This window comes from Lathyrus oleraceus, chromosome 6 (genome assembly GCF_024323335.1).
Source record: "Lathyrus oleraceus cultivar Zhongwan6 chromosome 6, CAAS_Psat_ZW6_1.0, whole genome shotgun sequence".
NCBI classification, from domain to species: Eukaryota; Viridiplantae; Streptophyta; class Magnoliopsida; order Fabales; family Fabaceae; genus Lathyrus; species Lathyrus oleraceus.
Genome location: NC_066584.1, coordinates 352,301,252 through 352,313,777, shown reverse-complemented (window position 1 = coordinate 352,313,777; position 12,526 = coordinate 352,301,252).

Sequence of the window (12,526 nt, the reverse complement as noted above, 5' to 3'; positions counted from 1 at the left end):
TAATACCTTAGGATTGGCATTAATTTTGTAAAACAAATAAGGTAATCATCTCTGTTGTTTTAATATGTTGGGTTGAAGAAGTTCAACATCTGGACCAACATGTCATGTACGATGTCACGACATCATGTCTGTGACATCGCACATGTGTAGAAAACTGAATTAATTAATTCAGTATATATTCTGGGATTAGTAAGGATATCTGGTGAATATCCTAACTCCCATGTGGAGGTCTTAAAGATTCAATCAGAATATATATAGGCTCCAAATATGGAGATATATAAATAGCATATTGTAACCTAGTTTTTGTAAGGCTCATAGAATGAAAATTTAGGGGTGTGTGTGAGGTAAACCTCCCAACCTGTGGGAAGGTTACCATGTGTTTCTCAGTGGTCAAAGCTGAGAGTATTTGTAACTCAAAGCCTGTAGGCACGAGTGATTATGGTCTTGAATGAAGCTGTGAAGCAAGTTCAAGTTGTTTAACATTACATTGTATTTGTTGTGATAGGAATGGAAACTGGAGGTTTCTATCTAGGAGTTCCTAGGTATAGATTGCATTGGGTAGGGATTAAGTGAAGAGTTGTAAACGGGGGAGTTTAACTCTGAATTAATACTGCTGATAGTGGATCTTCTTCCTGGCTTGGTAGCCCCCAGACGTAGGTCATGTTGGACCGAACTGGGTAAACAATTTTCTGTGTTTGTTTTCCTTCTGCATGTTATAATCCTTCTGCCATAACTTAGCTGGTATTTCAGTATGCTAATCAAGATGATAACAAACCTGGTACATAGCCTTCTGTGTGAATGTCAATCAGAATGTTTTGACATTCATCACTGAGAGCATATACTGAACATTAGGCATGTTGATCTCAGTTCAGTATTTAGTTAAATCTGGTCCTCAAGAGGATAACAGACCTGGCCAAAGGATCACAGTGAAACTGTCAAACTGGATGTCTTGACAGTTGTTCATGTGGGCTGATACTGAAGTAGAGACTGGTTAGTCTTTTACAGTACAACAAAGTTAGCACAGTCTGTTTTCAGGAACATAACAGAATCAACATGAGGTATATGTTCTGGATGTCAACCTGAATGTTGTGACTTTCACACCTGACAGCTTGTGCTAAATTGTAGGATAATTAGTTTTTCTGTTTCAGCATTTTTCTCAGGCTATTTTCTAGGAATCCAACAACTGAGCTAAAATCCAGGAAAATAACAACTAACCTACAATTAATGAACCTAACAAATTGCCTATTTGTTAGCTCCCTAATATGTGGAAATTAGGTTAACTTGCTTGACCTTTAGTTTAGGAAACACGAGAACTAGGCCAGCAAACTGGAATACAGAAACAGGTGATGTTCAAATCAATATTGATATATCATGCTGATAACTGTGCAAACACAACAGAAGTAAGTGTGGTGTTTGACCTCTATTGTGTCTTTGTACCAGAAGGACAGAACTAGGTGTTCTTCCATTCTAGGGTAATATAGTAGCAGATGTCGTGACAACTGCGAAAACGTGCTTTAGTACAGGGTTTTAATTTGTATAACTGTCTTGCTATATTAGTTACAATGTTGGATCAGATGTCATGACTTGGAGTAGAACATCTGAATTCTGACTACGCCAGAATTTCAGATTTATTTTGGGCTCCCAATCGAGTGGGCTTAAGAGGAAATCGATTGGCATGGATCTTTCCTTTCTTATGAAAAATTCTATCTTATACATAGGCATCTCCCTTCATATTTTCACATCCGTAAACAAGAGCATTATATCTCACTCCTCACACACTCTCTAAAATATTTTCTACTTTCTCTCACTCAAATTTAGCTCTGGCACTCGAGAAAGTCCTTGTGTTCGGTGAGGAAGTTTGTATTCTAGAAACGGTGTTATAGTAAATTTACTAAGGAGTATTTTTCTATTGGTTGATGTAAGACCCCAATTTTGACCCTAAGATCCCTCATGTTATCTCTTTATTTGCATTAGCTTTGGGATCACACATTGGCATCCTCATTACCCCTCATTCATTGAGTTTGTATTGGGAGAGATCACCAAGCACATTTGATTGTATCATAATTTATTTTTCTTTGTTTACTAACCAAAATACCAAAAATATGCCTATGTGTAGCTTTTCTTCTTTTGTAGGTAGTGTGTGCATCCACCTTTGCCTCATCAAGCTTATATCTAGGATTTGAGACCCTCAATGCAATAGATTATTAATCAAGGAAAGGTTCACAATGGTTCTAAGCATCATATATGGATCCTCATTTTCATTATTTGTCATTTTGATCAAGAATTCATCAAGAGTTTGAAGCTTGTCTTCCTTGGAAGCCCTCATCATAGTAAATGCATATGTATTTCTCTCTCTCTCTCTCTCTCTCTCTCTCTCTCTCTCTCTCCTCTCTCTCTCAATTTCTCTCTCCTTCTCCACACTCTAATTTCTCCATTAGTCACTAATCATGTGGTTCCAAGTTCCAACATTTGGCATCAAGAGCCTAGTTCTAATCCACAAACACCTTATGTGCAACATGAATTCTGTCTCCAATGAAAGAATCTCTACAAACCTACTCATCAATGATGCAAAGAATTACGAAAAATGGTGCCAATAATTGAAAGTGTTTTTTGTCTACCAAGATGTTCTTGAAGTGATCAAGAACGGAGTGAATCCCCTTACCAAGGTGCAACGAATGCACAATAAACAACACATAAGGAAGAGAAGAAGAAAGATTTCAAGGTGTTGTTTTTGATCCATCAATGTGTGAATGGTAACAAATTTGAGAAGGTTGGTGATTGCGAGTCGTCAAAACAAGCGTGGGAAATCTTGGAGAAAAAGGAGATAATCAACGATTTTGCAACAAAAATCACTCGATTAGTGAATCAAGTGAAGGCATGTGGAGAAATAGTCACATAGTAGTATGTTGTCGTGAAAATCTTGCATTCTTTAACACCAAAATTTGACAAGTCGTAGCGATTGAGGAATTGAAGGATCTTGTGATGATGAGCAAAGAGGAGCTGAAAAGTTATCTTGGGGCTCATGAGCAAAGGATGAGGGAGAGAAATAATAATAAGGCAAAGGCGGAGATCAATTTGCAAGTTCCACGAGAAGGACAAGAGATCGAAAGGAAAATGGTCTATGAAGAGTACAGGGAATTTTTAGAATTTTTGTGGAAAAAAGTCCCAAAGTTCATAGAATTCAACTATTCAAAAGGGTGAGAGAAACTGCAACAAAAATGGTTGGTGGTCAAGGAAAATTTAGAGGTGAAAAGAAGAGGTTTAAAAAAAGCAAGGAGCAATGATTTAGGTGTCAAAGGTTCAATCATTTTGCAAGAGAGTGCAATGCTATCAAGAAGGAACCTCAAGGAGATGAAGCCAAGGTTACAAGACAAGAAGCTTCAAACTCCCTATTTCTCAAAGTAAATAACCCAAAAGTAAATAAACACACATAAGCATACACGCTAAAACATGTTTTAAAACCACTATTTTTCAAAGTAAATAACCCAAACGTATTTTGATGCGCAGGCAGTTGAACCATGAACTATCAGAATGTTCTGGATAAAATTTTGAACTATCCAATCGATTGGAACATATACCCAATTGATATGGTAAGTGAAAGCGTTGTCCATAAAATATTATGACAATGTCTTAATGAAGGGAAACATTTATGTATCCATTCTTTCTTTTCCTTTGCAAACAACTATTTAGGGTTCCCAATCAACTGGGCCTAGGAGCCAATCGATTGGAACATTTATTTTGGCTCATGGATCTTTCTTTTCTTGTGTCAACCTCTAGCATATAAATATATGTCTCTATTTTCATACTTAAATGGCGAAAACTCGACCAAGCTGATGAGCTTCATCAAGGGTGAAGGTTCAGCCGTTAGCCCTTCGTGATGAGCACCATGTGTTTAGACCATCAGAGTGGACGACAAGTAGGGCTTTGGGGGCATGACGGTCGTCACCCCTATGAAGGGTTGGTCATCATCCATGTGTTGACCGTTTTGGGTCATAGACTTGGTTTTTTGAGTATGTTTTATTTCTGACATCTGTTTTATGCTGCTTTGATGTTGTTGTTAAGCAATGATGAGATTTGTGGGGAAATTGCATAATTTAATTATCATTATAAATTTTGATTAAAATGTTGAGTTGTGATATGTGGTACAGAGAGGAACTACTGTGGTGACCTTATATTGTTGATGTTGTGGGTTCAGAGAGGAATCGATGATGATAATTGCATTGATATTGGTTGTTTCATTTTGTGCATCATGTCCAGAAACGAGTCTCAGTCCAGTGACGAGTCTCAGGTTCAAAGAGGAGGTTTGTGATGAGTCTGATGGTTACAGACTTAGGTTCGTGTGACAAACTGTGATCTAGTAGGGAGTCTCAGGTTCAGAGATGGAATGTGATGTGCTTGATGGTTCAGAGATGGAACTAGGTTTAAAGAAGAACCGATGATGAGTGGATAAACCAGTAATATACCTCTTATATCCAAAACTTGGTACCACATGAATTGTAGTAGAGGAGTTGATTGTATTGCATACATAATTGCACTTGTGATTGATGATTGTTATAGATGCTTCATATGTTTGATGATTGAGGTGATATCCTTTTCTATTTTATACACCGCTAACATTTTTGAATGTATTCTTATCCCCTGTTTGTTATTGTGTTGCTCTTTACCTCTTTGATATAAATACTCAGGTAGAGAAGCATTAGTTGTTATTTATTTTAAGGATGGTGTATAGCTTTCTATGTTATTTTACCGTGTTCGAGTTTATTGTAGTTTTTCACGTGTCGCTCTGATAGTGTAACATTAGGGACATGTTACCATTTTTTTGTGTTTTGTTTCTGAGAGTTGTTGAGTTATTTCCTTATGATTTGAAATAAAGTTGAAGTTAATTTTATGGAACAAATTTAAATTGAGTTGTTATTATTTATATTCGCTGGCATAATTTGTTAATTGAGAAAGTTGTTTTTGTGTTGAGAAAAATGTGACACCCTGTTGGTGCGTGTTTTATCTGCAATGTTTTTAATAAATAAAGTGTTCGAGGTATAAGGTGTTACAAATTCCATTATGAGACAAGTAGATCATTTTTTCGTCTTCATTCTCCACGAATCTTTTCAATAAAATCTACGTCCATGAAACAATTTAGGAGTTGATATGTTGTCGTTGTTTAAAATGTTTTCCTTGTTGATGTTTTTGTTGATAAATGTTGTTATTTGTGCTATTATTAATGTTCTAAAATATGATTTTATTGTTTCCTTGAACAAACTTGTTTTATGCACGTAATGTGATTTTGTTCAACCAACATGCAAGAACAAAACACTGGTAAGTCTAGATGAGTTTATTATATCGTATGTAGATTTCTTATTTCACTAACCCCTCACTGAGCATGCATTCATTTAAATTTATTTAAAAAATAATAATTTGAAAATTAATTTATATTTGAAAACTAACTTAGATAAATCAATGTTTTTCGAATTGCATGCATATCGTAGTTAATCTCTCGCTCTTTAACATATAAAATTTGGTTCAATGATACAAGTTCTTCAAAGCAACAGTTCCGTTATTCTAGTTCATTTTGCAAATCATCAAATTTATTGAGAAATCTGGATTCATTGTTATCACTATCATAATAATAATAACCATCATCATTTAAAATAACGATGATGATGTGTAAGACCCTAATTTTGGCCCTAAGATCCCTCATGCATCATAACATTGCATTGGCATAGCCTCAAGGATCATAGGCATCTTGGTTCCCTTTGCCCTTGGGTGGGACCTCTTGAGAGTGGTTTGAGATCACCAAGAATGCTTGAATTGTATATCATTGCCTTTCTCATTTTATTTACTAACCAAAAGCACAAAAATATGTCACTAACATCTTTTGTTTGTAGCTTGAACAGTCACAAGGTCTAAAAACTTCTAGGAGATCCTTTGTGCAATGATATGGTCAAGAGGAGATGAAAGCAAGCATGGTAATGGTTCCCAAAGCTCTCGTCCATCAAATATGCCTCCCGAGTATCTCAATTCATCATTTTTGATCAAGCAATCAAAGGGTTTGAGGTGTGCTTCCCAAGGAAACCCTAATTCATCTGATCATCAACAATGCCTTGCTCATAAAGAAACCTCAGCCCATAGTCAAATACAATCAAGGGAAGTTATTTAATTCATCATTTAATGCATATTTGAACTTATTTGAGTGCCCTCAAATCATCAATTCATCAAGATATGAGTTGTGGACTTGAGAAGTTGATCAGTCAATTCATCTGACTATTTTGAAATACACTGAGACCTAACTTTTTATGTGTTGGTCAAATGGAGATGATCCCAAGAGAAACAATGTTCTTAAGGACAATGTGAACAACTTTCATGTTCATCAAAATTGGATTTGAAGCTTTGAAGATCATCATCCATTCCAAGACATTATAGGACATTTTGACTGAAACCCTAATGTTAGGTCAACTTCCCAAGAACATAACTCATTCATTTTTTATGAGTTTGAGATGGAACCAAATGCATTGTAAAGCTTATTGTGTCTACCTCAAATGTTATGTTGAGCAAAATTTCAAAATCTCAAAAGAAATACATGTGATAATGCAAAACATTATAGGTCACTTTGGACCAAATGCATTGAAATGTAAAAACGTCCAACTTCAAGTGCCCATAACTTCTTCATTAAAAATCCAAATGATGCAAAATTTAAGTCCAAATTGATTGTGTTGAAACTATCTACAACTTTCATGTTGAAGGTTTTATCATTTGGAGCTCGCATCATTGAAACAGAAGGGCTTGAACATTGGCCAAATTTGGAAACTTCACTCATACATGATTTGCACCCTGCACTTTAAACTCAAAATTCACTAATTTTCAAGGAACAATTGAAATTTTGATCAACATATCATTTGTTCCTTATGCAACAAGCTCTCTAACCACTACTCATAAGGTGGCATTTGGAGTTTGGAAGCACCATTTTCGAAGACATGAAGATTAAGTGCATTTTGTGAAATTCCATTCAAATTGCCATGCATGAGCTGATTACACTCAATGTACACGTCCATTTGCAATTCACATGAACTCAGCAGGTCATTTCAATCTTCATTGGGCCTTCCACATGATCACACAAGCCCATGCAATGAGAAATCCACTTGCCATGCACACGAGTTAGCTCATGCATTCAGTGCTCTCCATCTATAAATACCTTGCCATAGCTCTTCAATCCTCTAAACCTAAAGGCGCCTAAAATGCTGCAAGAGTGAATCCCTAACCATACCAAAGGAACTAAGTTCATCTTTCTTCAAAAATTCAGATCTGAAATTCAATTGCATTTGGTTGAATTTTCAGATCTAAAGTTCCTAAACCTTCATCATTTGATCCATTGAAGTTCTGTTTTGCAAAAGGAACCAAGGAAAGAGACTCAAAACTTCATAATCCAAAGGTTTTGATCAACTGTTTTTTACTTCGAATCTCTTTATACTTTGATCCATTGAACTTGATATTGTGTTTACTGAAGCCCTCTCTATAGAGGCATCATTGTTGTATGCTTAATTGTTGAAATCGAGCAAGTTCATGATGAACACCACCAAACTTCCATCTCTAATTTCTCTCTTAATAGGAATCTAGAGTTGAAGTGAGTGGCACAGGAGTGATGTACATCACTTCACCTTTCGAACGGTGCCTGGATCGTCCATTTTAGTGAGCATTTGAATCTCTGCATTTTTTGAACTTCGCCGGAGCTCACCAGAGAAGACGGTGGCGCTGGCCACCGTCCCATTGCCAGATTGCATCTGGACCGTTTGATCACTTTCCCAGATTGAATCATGGCCTTTGTTTGTTATGACTTTTTTAAATGCATTGTGTGACGCGTTTGACTAGGGCATTTGGTAGGCGCGCGCTTGAGATCCGTCTGATCTGCCAAGTCAATTAATGAACTGGATCCAACGCCTCTCCTTTTTTTTCTAATTTCCATTTTATTTCTTTTATTTCATTTTATTTCAAAATTTCATAACTCTCTCATTTTAATTCCAAAAAATATGGGACCAATTGCATTATTTCTCTTTTAAATTCTAGTTTCTAAAAATGATTTTTAATATTTTTTATTTTGTGATTTGCTATTTTTTAATAATTTTCTCTTTTCTGGTCATTTTTAATTCATTTTAAATAGTTTTTGATATTCGAAAAATACAAAAATATTTTCCTAGCCTCTTTGAATGATGATGAATCTATGAAAAATATTCTCATCAATTTATTAATTGATTTGAGATTTATTTGAGATTTTAGTTCAATTAGGTCATTTTTATGCATTTTTTATTGTTTAAAAATAGTTTCTGACTTTTAAAAATGCTGAAATTTTTTTGTCAAACTTTGTTTGACCTTGTTGAACTTGGGATAATTCACTTGGACTTTTCAAAGTTGATTTGAAGTGAATTTGAAGTTTGACCTTTCTTTAATATTTTAATTCAAGTTTATTTTCAAATATTAAAAATGCCAAAAATATTTTGTTTATCTCTTGACATCCAATCTTCATCTTGCTTCTATTTTCCATTGTTTGACCTTGATCCTCAATGTCTTTGGTCAACATTGGTTGATTGGTACATTCCATTTCATTTAATACACTCTATTTTTCTTCATCTTATTCTTCTTCTTCTTCTTTTGTCCTTTTGATCAATGAGTTAAAGATTGATAAGTTAGTATTGACTAGGGAGGTTTAATCTTCCATGATTCAAATCTAATTCATCTTGATCAATTGATCAAGTGAATGGCTTTGCATTAAGGATAGATTGCTTTCTAAGTCATGCAAAGGACTTAAACCAATACAAGATCATTTTCTTTTCTTCTTTTTTGGCATGGCAAGTTGTTGGAACTTGGTTCACTAATCAAGACTTCTAACTTGTGTTGTTGCCTACATTATTATTGACCGACCTCAGATAGTTGTGACTTCTACATAAGTCCAATTACGATTGCTTAACATAGCGCTAAATTGCCTTATGGCACATTAACTACTAACATTGACTATTAACCATTAACATTTACTTTTTGCACTTTACATTTATGCAATTTACTATTCTTGTACATATTATTCATTTGCTTTTTCCTTTGCTAATTTGAGCACATGTTTATGTTAATGCAATTTGCCTTTGACTCACTTGAGCACATATTTGTGTATATACTTTTGTGCTTGTGTTTTGTTTGTTTATTGTGAACCAAAAGAAAATGAACAAATGGACTTAGGATTTAGGACTTTCCCTATGCAAATTTGGAGCCAAAGAGCAACTAGGCATTGAGCCTTTAGAATGCTAAAATGTCAAAGAGCAACTAGGCATCATGCCTTTAGAATGCTTAATGTTGAAGATGATTTTGAAAAACCAACTTCTAAACTCCTTCTTGTTCATTCTTGTTTGTTTGCTAGAACTTTTTAATGTGTGTGTTCTTGTGCTAGGGATTTCAACCTTGAGCCTAATTGAGGAACCATTACCATGAGCTTCAAAAAAAGAGAGATCCAAGATACATTGAGGAACTTTCCAAGAGCTTGTTTGATTATGTTGATTGCTTGAGTTTTATATTGTGATTGCTTATTCCAAAGGATGGGAGCTACTTGGATCATCCATATGATCTCAAGAGAGGAACTCCATTTGTGGTCTTGTTTCTTATCCCTCATCTCTTGTATGTTTAGGAATTTAGCCTTTCTTCTTCTTCCCTCCACTCTAACCCAAGCCAAAACTTTAGTGCAAACACTTAACATTTGTTTTTTAACATTAGAAACCTAGGCCTTATGCTTTTGATTTTCAAACTTTCTTTTCATAACACTTATTTTGAATTGAACTTCTAAGTCAACTTTGACCATATTTTGTACATACTTTTCATTGGTAAATACCACTCATTCAAATACTTTTTTGTGGTTTCAATGGCCACTTCCTTAATCAAAACTTTTCATAACCTTTAGCTATTAGGTTTGAGTTATCCTTGAGGTAGATGTAATACTCACCTATATCCTTAGTGATGGACAATGAGTCTTCCATGCTTATTATAGGGTTAACCCCTCACTAGAATGTTGAAGTTATCCTCATATGGTGGATTTATGGTTTTAGGTTGAGTTTTCTCCCTTGGATAACAAAAGACCTTAAGGCTTTTGGACCAATCAATTCACCAATTCATTTTGAATTTTTCTACCCGAACTACGAGGTTTTGATCCTAATCTTTTTCAAGATGGTACGTAGGCAATGGGTTCATCCATCCAAACACAAAATGTAAATAAACTTGTATATTCTTTTCTCATCTCTTCAATCATATTTACACAAACAAATTTTCACAAAAAATACCAACCTTACAACATGTTTGGAGTACCTAGGATGTTTTGGGTGCTTAAAACCTTCCCATTGCATAACCAACCCCCTTACCCAGATCTCTGACATTTTTATTAGTTTTTGATTTGATAAAACTTCTCGGTTTTTGTTCGCTTTCTAACCTTTCCTTTGGATAAATAGAAGTGCGGTGGCGACTCGACTTGTATGGTTTACCTTGGATTTAGTTAATATCTCTAATGGTAACGAATACCCCGCTACAGAAAAGTGGCGACTCTGCTGGGGATAAATTGCTCCAGTGGGTTTTGCCTATGTTTCATATTTGTTGTATTGTATATTGTTTTGGTGACATCTTTTTGTGCAATTTGGGATTACTGTATTGTATGTAATGATTGAATTGCTTGAATACTAATTCCATGTATGCTTGGTGATCTTTGTGAGATGAGTTCTGTACCCGAACTCGAGTGCACTTAGGATAGGAGAATGGCATAGTCTTGTTGGCTTGTGTGGAGTTATTCCTTAGCAAGTTGACTTGCAAGCCCATTCACTTGGTGGAGGTCATGTTGGGATCAATAATGTTACACAAGTAGTTGTGGTTAGACATTACTCTTTCCAATATAGACCTTAGAAGCCAAGGACCTTAGTTTACCAAGCCCATCTTGGCCTATTTTTAGGATGTAGTGCGAAAGTCGTTCAAGTGAAAGATTTGATACGATTGTTACGTGATACTACACTCATAAGAGTCTCTCTTGAGAATATTTTTTGGAATACGAGTAGTCGTTTCTCCGATAATATCCGAAAGATGGGATGATGACTATGGGAGCCTCTTGTAGAACATGTTTGGCAGGTTTAAACCCTAGTACATTCCCATTGGGTGGTTCTTAACCGAGACTCCATGCTCGTGACTTACAACAAACCCTTGATTCATGGTTGATCAGTTCATGTATCCTTAATATCAATGGAACTTGGGTGTTGATAACGTGTAAACCACAATCCACCAAAATGGATGATTGATATTAAGGATGACATGATCCATCCCATGACCTTTGTTTGGTGTGCTTTGTTTGATCCTTGAGTGTGATTGTTGCATTCATGCATTCATGCACCCATTTGCATCCATATCATCAATAATAAGAAAATTTTCAAGGAACTTAAGAGGTCTATTTGCAAATTTTCAGACATGGAAAGACAAAGAAGGAATATAAAGAAGTACAGTTTCAGACAACCCGACCTGAAAGAGCTAAGGAATTTGACATCCTATGTATTAGACCCCTTGGGTTTCAAGGCTCGTTTTGGAAAGCTTCTTTCTCTTCTAACTACTCAGGTGGACGAAGTATTGATGAGTGTATTGATACAGTTCTATGATCCCTTGTACCGTTGCTTCACATTTCCGGATTTTCAGCTTTTGCCCACGCTTGAGGAGTATACCTACCTTGTGGGTATACCTATTCTAGACCAGTTTCCGTTCAGTAGGTTGGAGAAGGTTCCTACTTCTCAAGAGATTGCTGACCTGTTGCATATAGATGAATCTCTTATTGGTGCACATATGACTACCAAAGGTGGAATTCAAGGTCTCCCTTCTGAGTTCCTCATTGCTCAAGCTACTATGTTTGGGAAGGCCATGAGTGAGGACGCCTTTGAGGCCATATTTGAATTCTCATCTATGGGCTAGTGTTATTCCCCAACATCGACAAGTTTGTGGATGTGAATGCTATTAGGATTTTCTCTACTTTTAATCCCGTTCCGACTCTGTTGGGTGACACTTACTTTTCTTTGCATATGAGGAATGCAAAGGGTGGTGGTACCATTGTGTGCTGTTTGCCTCTACTGTACAAGTGGTTTATTTCGCACTTTCCGTAGACGGTCGCCTTCAAGGAGAACAAAGGATGTCTACGGTGGTCCACGAGGCTTATGTCTCTCACTAATGATGATATCTCTTGGTATAACCGTGTGTATGACGGTGTGCAGATTATCAACTCTTGTGGTGAATTCTCCAATGTGCCTCTTCTTGGTACATGTGGTGGGATTAACTACAACCCTATTTTGGCACGTCGTCAGCTTGGGTTCCCCCTAAAGGATAAACCTAATAACATTCTGTTAGAGGGTGTGTTTTTTCAGGAGGGTAAAGATCCCCAAAACTTGAAGGGCAGAATGGTCCGCGCTTGGCGCAAGATTCATAAGAAAGGAAGGAAAGAGCTAGGTCCGAAGAACTGTGTCGCTTTGGAGCCGTATACTGCTTG